General features: G+C 46.3%; 1 protein-coding gene across 2 annotated transcripts in view; it reads right to left on the minus strand.

The window, feature by feature from the left end:
* Nucleotides 1–20260, minus strand: part of LOC135910143 (uncharacterized) — a 766803-nt gene that overhangs the window by 333963 nt on the left and 412580 nt on the right. The window contains exon 1 of one of the 2 annotated variants that reach the window (XM_070531687.1): nt 1175–1194. The exons of the other annotated variant lie outside the window; for it this stretch is intronic. The gene's annotated coding sequence lies outside the window, so the exon portion shown is untranslated. Of the gene's footprint in view, nt 1–1174; nt 1195–20260 lie in introns of those variants that run through there. 2 annotated transcript variants of the gene reach the window in all.

A 20260-nucleotide genomic window follows, 5' to 3' on the forward strand; every position in this document is an offset into this window, starting at 1 on the left:
TGACATCGTGCTTATCAGCCCAACGCAATGGCTGCTACGCCACGGCGATGGGTGAGGCGACCACTAGACGCGCAACACAACGAGAAGTGGACGTGTGTGTCCATGTGTGTCTACTCGACACGTACACAGCTTGGTATTTGAGGGTTGAGAGCATAAAATCTCGAAATATTTTTTGCACTTACAGCGCCGCCTATGGAGTCACTAAATGCATTAAGTGAACCACAGCTCAACTTCGTGTAGCACATAGTTATTTGCGTTAACACCCACCCGCAAGCACACACTCACAACAGTGCGTGTCTGCATGCAGAATTTAGTTATCGCTTGTAAAACAAGCGGAATAATTGAGTTGGCATTTGTTGGTGCGCGAGCCCTCGGTTTTTATTATTTGTTATTGCACCTAATCCTCGCCAGTCATCTTTATCCGTGCTTAAGCCACTGAGCTCGTTGTACGTTTTCCTACTCACAGCAAAGGCAGCTGCCGCAATGCCACTGTTAAGGTGAACACATTCCAGAGCTACCACACAGAATTGAGACGGATGGAATGTACCGTGCGCAGGTTTTGTAGCCTGCAACGTGCAATATATTTCAAAACTGTCAATGATGCATACATACAAGGCGGCAGGGTGTGAAGAACACCCAGAAACGATCCATCTTTCAAGTATTTTATTAATGACCGTGGATATTAAACTACTTGTTACCATGGTATGCGCCCCTATCAACAATTAAAAAATAAGTCAACAGAGAGTTACATCGCTTAATCGGGCTTCGCTCGACACAATGGGGGACAATATGTTTACCTCAGTTACAGAATATGCAAAAAAAAATCTATTAAGACAACACAGAGCTCTGTGCATTATTGAAATTTATGCAGTAGAACACGTTGTGGGGCTAGGTGCTTCATAGCTTTTCAAAAGATGAAGCGTCAACAGAAACAGCATACCAATGAAGAAACAACACTGACAGGACAAGACGCTTCCTGTAATTATTGTTTCTTCGTTGCTGTGCTGTCTGTGCTGGTGCTTCATCTACTGAAAAAAAAAAAGAAATTTATGTGCATCTCTTCGCCCCAGAGTTTACTAGGTGGCACAGAAGAGCGCGATGTGCACCGTCTGCTAACCGGTGGCGGTTGGAAAGCCCAGTAGCACTACTTTGACACGCCATGCAGTGTTCTCACCACACACTCGATGACGACGATGGCGGCAGCGTGCAGAAAACAGGTGACGCTAAATGCGGTGCGTGTGCCCCCACGCGGTGTGGTGTGTCAACCGTTAGCAGCGGCCAAGACGGTATAGCATTCTCCATAGGATGCACTGCTGTCTCCTGTAATATTTAATTGCAGGTTACGGTAATCACCGATAGCTCTACCTTTAAACGCGAAATATTCCACAGCTTTTCTTAAATATAGTAATTTAGCTTCGCGTTTCTAGGTTTGCTAAGCTAGATCACTTAGAAGAAGGACAATTATCAGACCAAACTGTTTTGGAATGCCGACCTCATAAGACATCGAAATAGAGGGCGACTAAAGCACTGCTATAGTTTTTAAGGACTACAAACCTGCACAGGTGTGTGTAGCCTCAATTGGTGTTCGGTGTGTTGCAAGTGCGCCTATGCTGCGACAGTCCACGGCGATAATGACCGGCTGCCGTCTTATGTCTGTGCTCCCTCCCTCCCTCCTCCTCCCTTTCTCCCTCCCTCTCCCCCTCTCTCTCTCTACTTTTCTATCTTTCTACCTCTTCCTTTCCCTTTCATCAGTGTAGGGCAGCAAACCGGATTTCCCCTTCTGGCTAACCACCCTGTCTGTTTCCTTTCTTCTTCCCTATCTCAACTATATCTCAGACCTTGTTGAACCAAATATTCCCAAGCTGTTATTCCGGCGACGCTGGTTGTCTTATCTGACTCACGGGCTGCGTTACAATCTATTTTTCTATTACTTGCACCTTTCTGTCGCAACATGCTCATATGTAAGCACCCTCTCATTGCAGCACTGCCTCTCCGTTAGCGGCCGTTTGCGCCCACACTTCGTCGCGGCTAGAGACGCGCCAGCTCACGCTAAGGACGTGAACAGGTTGGAAAGAGTGGGTCGTGCCTCGCTTCAGCCTCGCGTGGCGCACCAGTGCGGACACCGCGAAGGCGTCGCTCGCTGATTTGCATCCTGCTTGCGCTAAACAGGAAGCTAACGCCGGCGGCCGGCCTCAGCCAGCGCTGCGACGCTCAGCGACCGCCGGCTTGATGCACTGCTCGCAGGAATGCCCGCCTGTGTGGCGAACACCGGGCCCAATGCGCCGGCTGACCGAGCGAGGCTCATCTCCGTGAACGTTCTCCGTGTTTGTGTGCGTTCCTGCGCTGCCCGGCGACTCGCGCCGGCAGTGCTGCAGCCCCTCGGCATCTGTCTGGGGCTTCTTCAGCGCCCTTCACCGGGACATGGCGGCTTTTTTTCACGGTCGCATACAAGGGCAGCTGCGTTGCAACTAATGTCAGTTTGTCCCCAAGTGCGTCTCTGAGAGGATCGTAAGGAATGTTACTCGACCCGTCTACGCGAAGCTGTCGCATGGTTGGCTAGTAACAATTTCGGCGGCAGCGGGAAAGATGGTGGACGAGACAGACACACTGTGTGAACCGTGTCTAGCAGCAATTACACAAGCCACATTGCCCTTTCAAGTGAACGATGCTTCACGGCGCGGTTATTTTGTCGATCGCTAGTGTGACTTGAAATGAATGCTACGAATTGCCAACATAATGCGCGCATGCTACAGGAGGGCTACCCGCGGTGCTCTACAACCTCTAGAATATTCCACACGAAAGAAAAAGAAAAGGACTGCGCTTAGGAAAATCTAATTTTACGCTATAGCTTCATGCTTCAAAACAGATACACATCCCTTCTATTCATTTTTCTTAGTCCTCGCGCTCGTTTATTTGATTGACCATGTGCTGTGGCAGCCAACAGGCATTTGCCGTAGTTTAGTTTGTTGCCCGCGCTTTCTCTCAGATGAACAGCAATAAAGGTGCAGCGCTGCATTGACATGGACACAGGTAACAACAACAAAGGTGCTTGTTATTTCTCGACATGCCGTGAAACAAACACATAACACACGTTATTTCACAGCTAAAATATATATACATATATATATATAACACTTGGTTATCTATGGCTTACACTTGCGAGGTTATTATTACATCCAAACATTCTCACTGCATGTTGAAACGACGTTGCGTACATGATATTTGGTGATAATGTGTACAATTTCCAGCACCAGAAGAGCTGCACAGGACAGGGCCTGTTGAGCGCTGAGCGTAGTCGACAGTAAAGTTACCTCGTAGCACGCGTTGGAAGCGGTAGCTGTAGTCGGAAGAAGCCTCGGCTGGAGTACGCGATACACAGCCTCGAGCTATAAATGCCCGGACGGGTTCTGTGCCGGAGACTGCTCTCCACAGCGCATCTGTTCAGAGCGAGTCCATACTTCCTCCAGGAGGTTGCTGGAACCCGCTCCTGACCTCTCTAAGGCCATATGTAGTTGTTGTTTATGTCGCCGTTAAACATGCGAGCCATCCGTTGCCTCCCAAATTTCGATTTATTTGTTTAACACGTTAACTTTGGGAGTGCCAAAATGGGAAAAATCTATGTGTCAGTGTGGGAAGTCGGTCATGTGGTAGAGGTAGAAAGGGGAATGGCGAGCTTAGAAAAGTGTCTGTATATATATATATATATATATATATATATATATATATATATATATATATATATATATATATATATATATATATATATATATATATATATATATATATATATATATATATATATATATATATATATATATATATGTTATATATGGCCACTGACGATGGTTTATTCTTCTCCGGACCACTGCCAGTTGTGCTTCGCGCCTCCAAGAGGCAGGAGATTTCTCGAGTGAGCTCCTCTACAACACTTTGCAATGTGGTAACGCAGTTTAAATCTTGAATCCATACCTTCAAAAGGTGCAACGTAATTCCCTCGCATTACTCGCAAATTTACCGGTAAACCGCTGCATAAAGAATAAGAAATAAAAAGAAAGAGGACATAAACGAGCGCATAGTATGTTCTCTGCATCACAGTGATGACATCGTCTTGGCTGTTTTTGTCTCGTTTCCTGCTATGTTCAGTTACCTAGCGGTGTCATGCGACTTACCCCTGGAGTAATGCTTGAAAGGAAATGTGTGAAGTGAATGGGAAATGTGCCGAATTACCACTGAAGAAAAAAACTAACCGAGTTTTTCGGGAGAGCCATATGTGGCACGAGCACAATCCATAGTCGACTTGTCGTGTTAAACACATGCAAAGGAAACCGTCTATCAGTGCCTCATTCTGCTTTTTGTTCTTTAGTCTGTCCGTTGAACAGTGCGTAGCATTCTCCTGACAGCTGGGTCAAATTCTTAAAGTGGTTGTGGCCTTTATTGAGTTCATACTGCCCACTATAACTTTGGTGGCTGTAAGCCACCGGGCCCCCAATGGTGTGGCACAATACCTCTATTTGTTTCCTTCCAGATCAATTTTAGGAAAGCGGGGTTAACTTATGCCAGTATTATTTTCCATGTTCTACCTAGATGCCACATAGATGGTGTCGTGCCACCTTTCTTTAAGTCCTGGAGTGGCACAATACTTTTTTTATTTCTGCCATGCGAGTAGGAGCGTGATGACAAACGTAATCGGAATAAAGGGGCTAGAGTGGTTCTCGGATGAAGCACTTTCTTAATTATTTTTAATTTTTTATTATTATATAAATATTTTTTTTTGCTCGCAGCGGAAGGATTCGAGACAGGCCTCAGTCAATCTCCAAGGGAAAGCTAAATGTTGGGTTGTTTTCGCGAATACTTCCGAGCGAAATTCCGCTTACTAAGAAATCCCCGGACCAGAGGAGAATATCCAATTTGTTACTCTACGCTGGGGAGAGAGGGGAGGCAGAGTGACAAAATGTAGAGAGAGGGAGAGAGAGAGAGAGAGAGAAAAAGAACGCGTGCACGCGTGCTCAATCACGGTCGGTCACTATCACCGCATACTATCACCGCGCACAGCACAGCAGCACTTGCAGCACTATAAACATCAGATCAGGCTACAGTCACTTGTCCAAGTCTAATGTCCTTAAAAACTGCAAATCGACCCTCGAGCCACGAGCGCCAGCAGGTCCCGAAAAAAAAAATGGAATTGTTTTCTTTGTACGTTTTATAATATGCTGCACAGATGTACACTTACAGAACACTCCGTCTGGATGCGTTACTATAGGCAATCCCATACATATAATGCCGTACTATAAATGAACCATAAAAGGTTGGCACCAGTGCGTTCCTAGGGCAGAGCATGTGAGAACGCTTCTAACAGACGTGCTTATGTTCTTATGGAACGAACCAGGAGAGGCTTCTTTCTTTTTTCTTTACGCATTGCCGAGTAGTAATATGTCCCGTGGGTGGCTACGCCGATGGCTTCGTAGCTGCAGGCTTCTTTTTTTCTCTCTCTTTCATTTATATGGCCGCGTAACGCACATGAAAAGTTAGGCTGCGAAAACGAGCATTTCCGTTGCTTTCCTTTCTTGTTTTTATCCTCATAGTTTCGCCTTCAGCCCCCTGTTTCCGCACGGGGCGACATTTTACTGCCACGGGTATCGGAACAGGTGTACAATCGTAAGCACCGTCCGTCTCCAAGCCAGCGCAGACAGAAAACCGGCTTCGTAGTTCTGGAGAGGAAGAGAGAGAGAGCGACAAACGTTGGGTGCCCGGCGACGGGGGGTAGAGCCGACCACAACGCGTCATAGCACGGCGCGGCCGCCGCTGGATGATCGTTCTTGTGGCGTGCCGCTCTCCTCGGTTGCCTGGCCTCGGCGGATCGAGCGGCTGCCGCCGGTGCTGCGCGCACACAGCCCAGGGCATTGATTTGCTCCGGCAGGCTGATGATCGACTCCTTGCCTTTCTGCGGTGTTTTGCACCCCCTCCCCCCACCGCAACCGCTCTGTTTCTTGTTTTTTCTCGCGTCTACTGTGTGTTTCGCGCTTTGTGTACTCTGTTAAGACTTCTTTCTTCATTATTATTACTTCTCCCTGGTCGTTCTTCACGCGCGCTTGCTTGCATGCGCTCGCTGTTGCGTAGGCAAATCGACGCGCTATACGTAGCACGCAGCCACATGCGAAAGGCGGCCAGTCGTCCGCGCACTCCGTCTCTGTAGAGCGTGCGTGTGATACCCCCGGTTCATATTAAACTTTTAAATTGAGCTATTTCGACTCGGCCGAGATCGGTGTGTCAGCCGCGCGTGTGTGTGGCGTGCGCTGCGAGTTCGGCACGTGTGGTGTCCCCGCGGCATAACAATGGGGGGGGATAGAACATAATAGCGCTTCGTGCAATGCGTCAATCGCTTAGATGCATTCATATTTTTTGTATGCTGAGCCACGAGCGCCAGCAGGTCTCGAAAAAGAAGCAATTGTTTTATTTGTACGTTTTAAAAATGTGCTGCACACATGTACACTTAGAGGACACTCCGTCAGGATACGTTGCTGTAGGTGAACGGTGAGCCAGATCGTAGCAACGGCAAGAGGTAAATATGCAAATACGTCCTCTTTTTCCACCTTTCTCTACCTTCTTCTGTCACTCCCGGCAATTTTTGCGAGAGTTCAAGCGAGGAAGTGTCGGGCTGGGAATATTATCGTGCATGCGATGCATGTTTCGGCCGCTGGCCTCGCGACACCTGCACGATTATGAGGCGATAGACACGGGGAATTATTTCTGAAGATAAAAACGAGCCGTGTAAATGGGCATTTAGGACCACACCATCGTCACAAAAACAAGAAGGTTCCGCAGATGCTCGGGCGCGTGAGAGTAAAGGGTAGAGATCTGTCGTCCTAGTTTGTCGATGCAGGCCGCCCTATTTGAGCTGCGGGACGCGCCGGCGGGCAAGATAGATGGCGGCGAACACGCGCGCGCTGGGTACACGCCGCTTGCTCACTCGCGCGCGCGCCCCTTCGGTGGCGTGGAGCAATCGAATAGTGTTTGGGCTGCGCGCTCCGAGTCGTCCGTGCTCGCCGCCACAGCCGCAGACAATAATGGGTACTCCATCCTCACCTGGCCGGAGCGCTAACATGATGAATCGAGCCGCTTATCCAGCCGGCTGCTCTCCAAACGGAAACGCCTTTGCTGCCAGTCGGCCATCGCAAAGACGCGGGGGCGGCTGAGGCGGCGAAGAACTTTTCTCTCCCCCCCCCCCCCACTGGCCCTCGAAGGGGGCGAACTAATGGCAGCCGCCGGCGGCCACACAAAGCCCCCCGCGAAGACGATCGGCCAGCGCTGAGTAGCAGCGGCGGAGAGAAGCGCGGCCATTCCTAACAATGGGGCGTGATCGGCCGCGGCGGTTTGGCGCAGAAGGGGGAGGAGAAGGCGCTGTGGCCGGGCAGACGTCTGCCAAGACCCGTACACGCTTTGGCCGCCGCGAAAGAGGTCTCGACGTAACGAATGCCGTCGCGTCGACCCATCCGACGTTGGGGCTCTGCCGGCCGCCCCGGATGCTGCCACCCGTTCGCCTGCGCGGTTGGTCTGAAACTCATTCTGTCTTCAAACGACGGGAGTTAGGAGGAGGAATAGTGGCGCGAGGAAGAAGGGGGATCCGCAGCTTTGTGGCAGCGCAGCAGCGGCTAGGAGCGGAAGACAGAGACGGATCTGGCCACGTTCAAAACGTCATTGTTCGATATCCCTTCGACGGAAAGGAGCTCTTTTCGCGAATGAAGTAAAATGGTTGCGTGGAGGTGGTGAAAAAAAGAAATGGTGAGGAAGCGGGAGGGATAAGTGAGTGGCGCTTGATTCTGCGCTGGGATCACGAAAGAATAAAACGTTTGTGATCAGAAGATCACGTCACTTGCGGGCGAGTTCCACGGTGATGGCATGTGAGCTGCTCCACACGCCGAATTTGAATGCAACTGCACGCGGCGGTGAAGTTGTAGAAACGAGGCTGATGTTGGAGACTGCGCCATACAGCTCTGTGTTAGTTCATGGTTTTTGTCATTGAGACAGTGAAATAAACCCCTCATGCGCGTGATATAAATGAGCGTCGGGCTCGTGGGATGTGTCGAGTACACCGGCACCTATACGTTCTCTCAGCTTTCCGACATTTTATGTGAGACTTGAAACTTCACTTCATAAATATAACTCATGTTCCCAATCTGGCAATTCCTGCCGGAAGCTCAGCGTACCAACGCGAAGAGGTGGTGAGCAAGCGAAACCCGGTTAGCGCTTGTGCGAAAATCACAAGTTACGTGCGGAAAAGCAATTCTGTGAGTCACGGGGTCACCGAACTCACGCAAGAAATCTCTCATGAAAAGTCGGATCATGCTTCATTCCTTTGCTAACACCACAGCGGAAAGATGTGGCGCGAACTTTATGGTCGAGAATGGTGTGGTCAACGTGAAGATGAGAAAGAGGCTTGAAAGACCGTGTCTTACTAATAACAATGCGTTATTCGCAAACACAAAGACAAAGATAAAAAGAAGAAAGAAGAGGTGTGAAAAGCTATGGTAATGTTTGTCAAACTGACGAAGATCGTACTGGGAACACGGAGAAGAATGCTGGCGCTCAAAACTTAACTGTGTGCTATGTAGAGTTGGCTGACCTGAATACGAGGAGTGACGAATGTTATAGCGAGTCGCGTATGCATCAAACTGGGTGAGGTTGTACCGAGGTATGATCGTAACGCTCTAAATAAGAACGTGCCATGGTTTGCTTCTCCTGCTTTGTTGAAGAATCGACTGCAGAAAATGTGGGACACCTCATAAGAAAACATTTCTAGATGGTGTGATGCGCGTCAACTGGACTTTATGTAAACGTCGCGGAAGTGCTTTGGAAATTGCATTAAAAACAATTTCGCGCTCAAAAACAGGATATCTTCCTGTCAATGACGAGGAGAGAAGGAGAGAAATTACGACTTTATGAGAAGCTCCAGATAGTTGGTTGGCTGATGGGCCGGCATGCTTCATTTAGGTGTTGGATGAAAAATCTTATATAGGGATGGATCACAAATACAAACAGTGAGCACACTCATGTGACGCGCACGCACGTTAAAACTGATCGCTTTATTAACTCCTGTAGATATTTGAAAAACCAGAAGCGCTTTTTAAAGCATTTTGCGCTGTCAATTGCTTCATGTACTCGGTGGCCTACGAAGGTCTTCTTACGTTAAACTACTTCACTGAGTGATTGTTGTCTCTGAGATTGGAATTATTGCAGGCCCAAGGTATCACATATGCTCATTCTCAGCAAGAAATATCTAAAAACAAAAGTGTAACTCTGCTGCACCATCAACCTGATCGCCATCAAGCCACTGATACGCATTTCCAGTGGTTTATATACTTGTACGCGTGCCTTAGGGAATTTAACAGGGAAATAATGAGACAGCTAATACATAAGCACAAGACGGTGACAAGCACAAAACACACGGGTTCGTTTTTCTTCTTTCTCAGAGATTCCTCTCTTTTTCGCACCTACGAAGCGCCCTAACAGTACATTATTAAGGGACCCCTTCTCAGTGCTCTACCATACTGATGTCGGCGCTATTCCAGTGTGTTCTGGTCTCCTTTTAGCCTGTCAGTTCTTGCCGAAGTACCCATATTTGCCGCTATGCTCACTTTTATTTAGAGGACTTGAGAAAGAAGCAACCTGGAAGAATGATTCAAGAATTATGCAATACATTTTATGGCCTTTTGCCATCTCTTCTCAATTCCAGTTTGTGTGTCTCCTCCTACGTTATCAGCGCAATCTTTTTTATCTCACCGTGACGGATCGTGATGCTGAAATTGTTCTGAAATTGCGCATTTCCTAAAACAAAAACTATCTTCCAGGAGAGATATGTCATGGGAGAGAAAAAGGAAAATAAGAAGTCACGCGTCCTTACTTATAAGCACAAAGTTGAATAAAAACGCACTACGCTCACAATTATACACGGTCGACGGCTTCGCACTCTTTAAGATTGTTTAAACAGAACTCTTTGTTGGCCTAGTTTGGGTTTGCTGAAGGACATAGTTTCCCGCAAATTAAGACAGACGCAAAAGGCAGGAACATAGACTACGTAGGGGAGTCACCAGTACTTTGTCATGCGATGGACAGCGCGACAGGACGTCTTCATCTTCATTTACGCTAAGAAAAAAGTATCTTTCTGAAAATGCACTAAGCGAAGTCGTTCACTAAGCAGACGAATCTGTCTCGGCAAATATGAACGCAGTATCTTGCACAGGCGGTTACTGTGCGGCTTCGAATATAGTGCATATGTTTCTTCCTTTTGTGTTCGTCTTAATTCGTGGCAAAGTATGGCCGTCCCTAAGATTGTTCGCAAAGCATTTCACAGCCATGCGCTTAAAGTCATCGCTTCACTTTGCGCACGCTTACAAGTGAAGCTTGACAGAGCCAATATGAGATGACTGGGAGAAGTACTCATTCTATGGTGGTCACAAAATAAGTGGAGGATGATGGCGATTGTCGTTTAATTCAAGTCTCGACAGTAGTTTGAAGCAAAAACAAATAACCTGCGGTCCGTAGGACGGATTCAAAGAGTGCACAACATGTCTCGGGCGAAAGAAAAAATAAAGACATACCTGCGAAATATATAATTATTATCAATTCCGTGTTTTGAGTTGATGATGAGAATTTCTCTTATGAATGCTCAAGATAAGCCTCTCGCTTCAAGCGACTCATTGTAGATGTGTAAAGTATTGCATCATCCTATTTCTTCAAAGAAACATTGGCCTGCGACGACGAAGTTTTGGGAAAGCTCTTCCCCGATAGAAATTATCACTAAATATTTCAGCATGTACCGGGAGATTGGCACGGCAAATTTAACTATACCACGAACGTAATTGCCAAATTGCGGCTGGTTAATAAGTCAATTCTGTGCATTCGCAAACACGGTTCTGTAGTTTTCTGGTGTTTTTAACGTGGAAGCATTGAACGCCCCATTGCGTGAAAGTCCGGAGTCGTCGCAGTCGCCACCAAGCAATCGTACCGGAAATAGCCGATGGCGCAACGAGTAAAAACACGTAAAAAATTCTCGGAGTGACGTCAAATTCTTCAGGGCGGTTCCTGCAAACAAAATAAATCAATGGATTTGAAAAACTTTGCCAAATTTCGGCCTGGATGGGAGTCGAACCCGGGCCTCCGGGGCACGCTTCCCCGATGCCATGGGGCCTTCCTGGTTCTGGATGACTAAAGGTGGGCCTAGTGCGTGCGTCATGGCACACGTGACGTCGATAAGTGTGGCCTAGTTGGTCCCTCATTGGTCATGTGACGGCGCAGCCAATGGGATAGAGGTGGAACCAGGTCATGAACGTATTTGATAAAATGAGTGTGTAAGATCAAAAGCGTTAATGACTAATTCAACGCTGCTGAGTAGTCCTTCGAGTTATGAACTCCTCTCGGGCAAGCAAGCACGTTGAGACGCTTGGCGCGTTTTGATTTCGTCTTACCGAGGCACAATTAGAACGCAGGCGAGAGCTTGCGTTGACGAGGAACGCGTGGAAAAGAAAAGGAATATTTCACCAGAGGGACTATACGTTGCTTTCGCTTTCCCACACGTAAGCAGTCATGTGTGCCGAATTTTTCTTCTTTAAGAGTATACGGTTTTTCAGAAGCATTCATTCAATTAGTATAAAGGAGGAAAGATGATTCTGTGTCATAGTGCGGTCTCTAGTAACCCGCTCACAGCTCTCTTAGTATTTATCATTTACTGAAACAAAAAATTATTTTTAAACTCAGCCGGGTGGCTTTTTCTCCTCCTCATCCTTGAGTAGGTACGAGACACGATATCCGTTCTTTTTTTTCTGCTCTCAACACGCTACTCGAACGAGACTTTGGCTTATTCATGTCTTGAGCCTGTGTCTATCGAAAATTTAGAGCATCGCGGAAGAGAAGACTGAGGCAAAGTGAGCGGACAAATTGAGATATCAGTTATAAATGGTGCCGGAGAGCGACTTGTCTAAAGCGGCCATCTATAATTCAGTTCGGGGCAGGTGGAGAGATGGGACAAGCGCCGATTCTCAGCGTTTATTAATGGACGCCGCCGAAGCGAAGACTCCTCGAGTGAGCAGCAGTGCACTGTTCCTGGTGGCGCCAAGATCTGACAGCGATTTAATATAAATTTTGCCACAGGCGCTGACGAGTGGTTTCTCGGCCGTGTTATTCCGTGTCGTGATGTCATCAATCGCGTAAATCTTTCTTTTTCTTCTTCATCTCTCTTTTTCTCTGCAGTCGCGTAGAAAGTTCTCGCACGAAGAAAGACAAATGTCAGTGTGTGGCGCCAGTGCTTGAAGAAAGTTTATCAATATGAAATTAGGACATGTCACGTGAATAATTAGTGTCTATGCAATCCTAAGGAGCGCCCTTCTATGTGTGTATGCTCGGAGCGAGCCGCCTTGCTTATTGGCCAATCCACATTTCTGGATCTGGACAAAGATGCGGAGAAACGTAGATAAAACATAGAAACTTCTAATCCCGAGTATTTCCACAGTAACGTAGAGTTTAAGGTTACAAGGTTGAAAAACGAGGAAACCGAAGATCTCGGAAGCGTTCGCAAGTTATTTACAATGTATATTACGATTCGATGGTGGCGGAAAGTGATAGCGTCAGTTCTTTTCTTTTTCATTGTCCAAACGTTATTCTACTTGCTCACATTGCGAGCACGCGCCCCGTCATGTGCAAGAGTGCTCGCCTCCTTAAAGAAACATATGAAGTTCCAGCTTCGCGTCTTGCATTCCCGGCATTAACAGCTAAGGCGCGATCACAACGTTGTCGAAAGGTAAAATGTTGTCCGAGAATGGGCCGTCTAACTAAAGTAAAAAACCCTGCAACTTATATAATGCACAATTGAATATTATATCGTGGCCTGCAGATAGTAAGGTGGCGACTTACAACCGGAAATGTTGCTGTAATGTCAATGTTAAGTACTTGCTGGCTGCGTATGTGAGCACGTGCGTGCGTGCGCGCGTGGGCGAGCGTTTATGAAAGAGGGAGGTGGACCCGAGACTCTGCGATTAGACGTGCAACTATCTTGCCATAAATACAATACTGAACGTTTTCTTCCTGAATATCATAAGAAGCCAAGAAACACTGACACCAAGGACAACATAGGGGAAATTACTTGTGCTTAACAAATGAAATAAAGAAACGATAAATTAATGGAAATTAAAGTGGATGAAGAAACAACTTGCCGCAGGTGGGAACCGAACCCACAACCTCGACACGCTATCGTTAGGAAACGGCACCGCGGTACCACAACTGGTAGAGCATCGCACGCGTAATGCGAAGGTTGTGGGTTCGTTTCCCACCTGCGGCAAGCTGTTTTCTCATCCACTTTAATTTGCCTTAATTTATCGTTTCTTTATTTCATTTATTAAGCCCAAGTCATTGCCCCTATGTTGTCCTTGGTACCAGTGTTTGTTGGCTTCTTATGATATGACTAAAAAAAATCGGGCCTCTCGGTTTACCATCTTTCTTCTCGTTTCTTCCTGAATAGTTATTTAGCATTCAATAAAACAAGAAAAAGAAAGGGAAGGAAAAGAAAGAAAAAACTTAGTACCCTTCCACTCAGTGAAGAAGGATCACCAGCGGAGCTGTGTATGTGGGCCCCTTAATGGCGAACTGCACCTCTGCCGCAGATCGGCCTGGCATTGCACTGTTTTTGGGATCGGCCCGCGTATGGAGAGTGCTTAACGCCTGCTGCACCTCCACCGCGGGTCGGCACGGTATCGCACTATCTTCGGTGTGGGCCCACGTATTGGGAGCTTTGTGTCTACACACGAACACGATCCTGGGGTAGCTAGGCCGTAACAGCTTCTGTGTAACAATCAGAACAGAAAGGAAAGAACAAAAACGAAACACACACACACACACACACACACACACACACACACACACACACACACACACACACACACACACACACACACACACACACACACACACCTGAAGGTTCTGCCTGTAAAGCGTGCTCTGCCTCACACATTAATAAATTGAGGTGAAGCCTTTTAAAGATGGCTTGTATTCAAAGTGTATAAACTGATGACTGAATATTTATTGACCGGTGAACTACAGTTATAAAGTATGCAATAGTCAAGTTTTTGCACCATACGCTCTCCTTGAATGTCTGAATTGAAATAACTTTCGAAGCTGCTTCAGGAGGCCTGCCGTCCGCATCCAAGCAACACAAATCTCTAATGACTTTATATTTGGTAAAATGAAAGCAGATGCACCTGTAAACGTTCCCCCAAACTTCAAGCACTCGGAAGTGCTACCTTAAATTTATTTGCGGCAGAACGGAAGCAACACATTTAATTCTCAATTTCCATATTTCTCGTAAGTAACCAAGCATTCCAAGGTTTAGTGTAGGTAATTCCTACTCCAAAGCACGATTTCCGAGTTGCTCATTTTATTTTATTTCTAGAAGAATAACTTCTGTTGAACATTTGAACATTTATCGAACTTTTGATTTCACAGGATCTCGAAGGGACTGAGCGAAAACAAAATGTTAGTTGTTAGAAAACGGGTGCATCGATATCCACGGGAGCATTTTTAATCACTCCAGTTAGGCAAATAACCGGTTTTGATGGGAAATCTTTTCTTTCAGTAGTGTTGTCGGCAAATAACAAGGAAGGTTTATTGACCTAATAATGTCCTGGCGTTCTCAGAATAAAAACAAAATCGAACAAAGAAAAAAATGAGTAGCCATTTCACTCTGTGAACGTGGTTGACCAGCGAAGCTATAGCACATCACACACAGTTAGACTAGGGTACACGATCTATTTTTGTCACTTGGTAGTGGTAGGGGCGATAGCTTTGTAATTACTCGAATATACACTGGTTTGGTGACAACTTTATACAGTTTCTTGGGAAAAGTTGAATCTATACACGACTTTGTTGAGTAGTTGAGTGATCTGAATCGGTGTGGAACTTCAAGCCAAATTCTTCTGGCGCAACCTGGGTCAACCTGGGTCTGAAATGTTAACTCTGGAGTATCAACGATGATCAGAAAGGTAGTGTCATCACGTCTAACCTATGAAAAGTGCGTGGTCATGAACCTTTCGATATCACTCTTGGGTATGCCTGAAGATATGCATGGTGTTCCAGCTAACTTTAGGGAGAGTTTAAAAATACGCGAACGCCACGTAGCTGGACAGAACCAAGTCAATTTTGTTTGCCGTTGCTTGCAGTTACTCAAATTATTTTTGTCATACCACCTAACTAAATAATTAGCCTTCATTAATCACCTTCTCAAAAGTTATAATTAGATGAAAAGTGCAAATAAGAAACTTGTAAAGCGACAAGAAAAACTCCGAATACAGCTTTCTGTTGCACAATACGGGTTGCACAAAAGTGTTTTTCCGAGCGTGAAAGAATCCCGCGAATACATGCAAAGTGCCTCGAGCGGCCGGTGGTCGTGCAGCATTTTTGTGTGCATTTGCGGGCTTCCTTCACCCTCGCAAAACAACTTTACGAAGCACGTATTGAGGAACAGAAAGGCGTATCGGGAGTTTTTCATATCGCTCTAAAATTTTCTCATTGACACTTTTCATCTAATTCTAATATTTGAGAAGTTGATTAATTATTAAGGCTAATTATCGAAGTAAGCGGAATTAAAAAGAATAATTTGGGTATCTCCAAGCGACGCCAAACAACATTACCTTGGTTCTGTCCAGCTACGTGGCATTTGCATATTTTAAACTCTGGCTACAGTGGATATCACAATTCCGTTTTTCGTTTGTACGGCACAGACATCCCCAAAGTCGGTGGCACTGTCGTCTTGCGAGTCAAGGGCGTATGGATGTGCACGTATTTTGTCCTCTGCGTATATGACAACGCCTCCTGTTCGTGAGTCCATGCGCTGTTCATAACCGGTTCCAGTATACCTATCGACTTCAAAGAATGCATCTTGAGTTTTTTTTACTTATCTATATTATTTATTGTTATTATTGGGGCGTAGCGCTTGAAGCCTGCTTCACCTCCGCCACAGGTCAGCTCGGTATTGCACTATCTCCGAGATCGACCCACGCTCACATTTCTTGTTGTTGACGACGCACGGACGCAAAGAAATACATGGTGCACTAGTCATATACAGCTTCACTGTAAAACGAAAAGAAACACGAGGACAAGAGCTTAGTATGACGTCATTCAATTTCTCGGCATACTCGGTAAGGACGTGGAATAGTATAGCTGTATATAAAAAAAAACTATAGCGGAAACAAGACGGCAAGAATTTCGCTTGCAGATTCTTGAGCGGGCTTCCTTGTCGTTCAGGTAAAGGCTTCCCGCGGCTTCATGCTCGAACAGCCAAGAAATTACTGCCCTTTGAAGGCGAAAAGGGTTTTTTTAAAGAGAATGAGCCCAATGAACAACGTAACGAAGAAAAAGAAATAAGAGAGGGGAAGGAGGGAGTGAAGGGGTAGAAGCACGGTCTTCGGGAAAGCTGTAGCGTGCATCAATAACTCGCTCCGAGCTCTCGCTATCTTTTCTTAAGGCCTCTGTTTGCTTTTGTAACGATTTCATTTCCTTGGCTTCCTGCCTATTTTTCTTTCTTTTCGCTGAGAGGGCACAACGACGACGATGAAGAGGGGAGCTTGATTCATGCACATGTCACATGCACATGCACACGCCTCGAACCTGGAGTCAACCCCCATCCCAGTATATACAGGGAGACGAGTGCGAACCTTTATTGAGAGGACGTTGCGTATGGAACTGGTGTAGTTTCGTTGTTTTCTTTTTCCTTCGCTCTTTCACCAGCGTCGTAGCGAAGCTGTTTCCGGGCATAGGAACAGCCAGGCGTACCTGCGCCTACGTGAGTACGCTCGAGTGTTGTGCGGCTGGGGACTCCCGACGTTTCCTCCCCTCTAATGAGCCACCCTTCCTCGCTCTCCTGCTACAATAGGGTCCGCGATAGCTTAGCGTCGTTTTCCCCTCATCGTTCTCCCCGCTCTTCGCTTTGTCTCCTGTCACCTACGAGTCGCTCTGATTCGCAATGTTTTCCTTAAACTTTGTTTCTTCGGCTTTCTCTTTTTCTCTTCCTACATGCTTTCTTCGGCTTCGGTTTTTCTTTTCTTTCTCTTCTTATTTGCAGTTGCTTCATTTCTCTCTATATATTGCTTTAGCCTTTCTGGTTTTGCGTTCGCTCATGCTCTGATGTCTCATCCTACGCGTGTTGTCGCCATGCTGCACCCATAGATTTGTGGGGGAACTTAAAAGGCATTTTACATTTACGACAACGCGTATCCTCTGTACGGATGCGAGAGATGCGTTGAACAAGAGGTAGCGTATATTTGCTACGACACAATGGAGAAGAACAGGACAAATACTGTTGTCTATTACGGGCCAATTTCGCAGTACGATTGAAAACTAAGTTGAAGGCCAAAGCCGCATTTCAATCTTTGCTGCCATGGAATATGGAATACTGCTGTGGAAGCACCTTCGGGCCGTTCGCTCGGCACCGCATGATTCAGTGGCGTCGACGAACAACCCAGTATACTTTCCAAAATTAAATTTCGGTGCTCGGGCCGTGCGCTAGAACATCAGTTCTTTCAAGTGCGTAATTATCTGAGAGAACTGCATTCCGAAGAGATCATTCGCTATGCATTTTAGCCTTGCATACGAGTTTTCCATAGGCCATGCAGGCCTATCGGTGAAAACATAGTCTATGGTACGTCATCAGAGGGTACAACAAGATATTGGATACTGTGAAAATTTAGATCAATGTCTTTCCGTAAACTTCTGTGGAGAACTATCCCCAGAATAAAATGACGTCTTTGCAGTCAATAAAGCAGCGTTCTATAGTTTCAGGCACATACAAAGTAGAGTGTTAATTGTCGAAAGAAAAATATTCTTTTTCCGAAGCCATGTTGCAACTTATAAATGTTCAGTGTGTAGTTATAAAGGTTCAGTGTAGTAAACCAAATGTTGTTTTGTGCCACGGATAGCGGCATTCTGCGCACTCTTGCGAGTACATTTGTCCCGGTAATCTGATGTATATCGATCAATAAAATGGCGGCGGGAACAGCATGGATATTCAATCTCTATAAACATTTTTTCGCGACACGCCGAACAAATAATCTTTAGAAAAACGAACAGTCACATAAGCAAGTGAAAAATAAAGCTCCCCTAAGAACTCCTACAAACAAGGCCTACAAAAAACATTCGAAGACCCCACCAATTCTGTCAGAACATGAACCAGCTTAACCTGCAAGAAGGCTCATAAAATCGCATGGAAGCTATCTCGAACAAAAGAAAAGTAAGAAACCGCGAGGCTAACCCTCGCACATACAAAAAAAGAAAAAACTTATCCCTAACCCTCCAGCACTCACTGAGAGGTACGCTTCTATCTTGCCAATGCAGACTAATTGTTTGAAATGATCGTGACGTGCGTCGCATCGCGCAGCATGGATGCGCGACATCACAAGCGCGCGCGTGTTTCCTTTACCCCAAAAGACGCACGAATAAAACTAGGAAAAAGTCAAAGCATTCGATTAACCACTACACGAAAGCTACGTTTCACATAGGTTCCAAGATGGGCGCTGACGTTCCATTCGGTCCACGCTCGTGCGATTTTATTAAAGATCCGGGATGCTCTAGTCATACGGCAGTGGCTGAGGTGCCATTCCTCCTTCTTGCTGAGCCGTTAAGAATATCGCTTAAATATTTACGTATTGTCCGAGTGATTACGCTTTCCTTCTGAGACTACCTAGAAAAACTTTGAAATCAAAGCTCGAAGTAATCATGACTATTTTTAGTGTTGTAGTGCATATGCAAAAGAAAGCCTGACAAAAAAAGAAAAGAAAGCTAATGCTTTGCACTGTAACTTACGGGCACGACAAGTCGGCATTGTAGGCCTTTTGTGTCGTGGTCTAGTTTGAAACGTCCTGTATGTTGGCGGTGTAGGTCATTAGTTGACGTGAATCATGTATTACGGGCTGAGTAGTCAGGTGTCGACCAGACATGTTGACTTTGGGTGGTGGCGAAGCATGAAATGTCCGTACATTATGCTGAAGGTCGCAGGCCAAAAAATAACTCAATAAAATTCCTACAATAGGTTCCTCTAATAGTGCTGTGGCGCAAAAGTCAAACCAACCTACACGAATAGCTCTAGATGCATTACGCACTTACGGACACACGAAGAATATTATAAAGTGCAATTTTTTACCCACAGAAACCTGCGTAGCTAATTGATAGGCCGTTTCGCGGGCGTTACAATAAGCGTACGTTGTTTCTATATCATTCTGGCTATGAACACTGCTTCAGGTTCTCGTCATCGATCGCTTTATTTTTTAACGATGCTTAAATCTACAAATGCCTGAAGCCTCATTTTAGCAACATCGTCCTATTTAAATCTGCTATGGGAAAGACATCTCTACCAAATACTTTGATCTACCTGGGTAGTGTATCAACCGCACACGTCCTGTATTTGGGAGTTTTCTACGCTCTTAGCTCCATTACTTTCTGTGGCGTACGCTTGAGTCCGTTTGCCATTCATCCTTTTACACTTACTTATCGCATTCGCGTATTCTGCTCGTAACACGATCGCAGCAAAGCCATACCTTCCTTAAAATCTAAACAGGAACGTCCCTCGCATCCGCTTCATCCCAAATTCGTGCTGGTGCTATGCAATATTCATAACTTCTACTCTACACGAACACATAATATGTTGGGCTCGGTAAATTCAGTAAGGTTAAGCTGAATTTGAATGTTCTTTTGCGCAATGCTTGTCTCTGGTTATCTCTCTGGAGCAGTACACGGTGCGCTCACCTACGTTTCTTCCTTGTCGCCCTTACTATAAGGTCATCTATCCGCGTTCTTCTGCAAACGCAAACAGCCGTGCTGCCATTCCCATGACTGCGTGCAGGAAGCGCATTGTTTCGAGTGATCGGGGCATCGTTTACGATGGCGTAGCGTATTCTCGTGCGCACACAGCCCAGCAACGGTGGCCGCCAAAGGCCTTCCAGCGCGCGGGACAAGTTTGTGCCCGCCTGCCGAGCGGTGTCGTCGTCCCGCACAATCGACCGCCGGCTGAGAGCGCTGCCTTTCATTTCCGATACTCGCGGACGCGCATACAACAACGCAGCCACGGGGGACCGGTGCCCTGACCCAATAGCGATAGGCCGCCGTCCCCTTTGCCCCTCATTAATATTGCAGCCTCCCTACCGCGGAGGGCCCGAAAAACAATGAATTTCCATTTCCTCCCTCCACCTTCCTCGCCTGCACTCCGCATATTCGATCATCCTAGTGGATG

The sequence above is a fragment of the Dermacentor albipictus genome, chromosome 1 (assembly GCF_038994185.2).
Source record: "Dermacentor albipictus isolate Rhodes 1998 colony chromosome 1, USDA_Dalb.pri_finalv2, whole genome shotgun sequence".
Lineage (NCBI taxonomy): Eukaryota > Metazoa > Arthropoda > Arachnida > Ixodida > Ixodidae > Dermacentor > Dermacentor albipictus.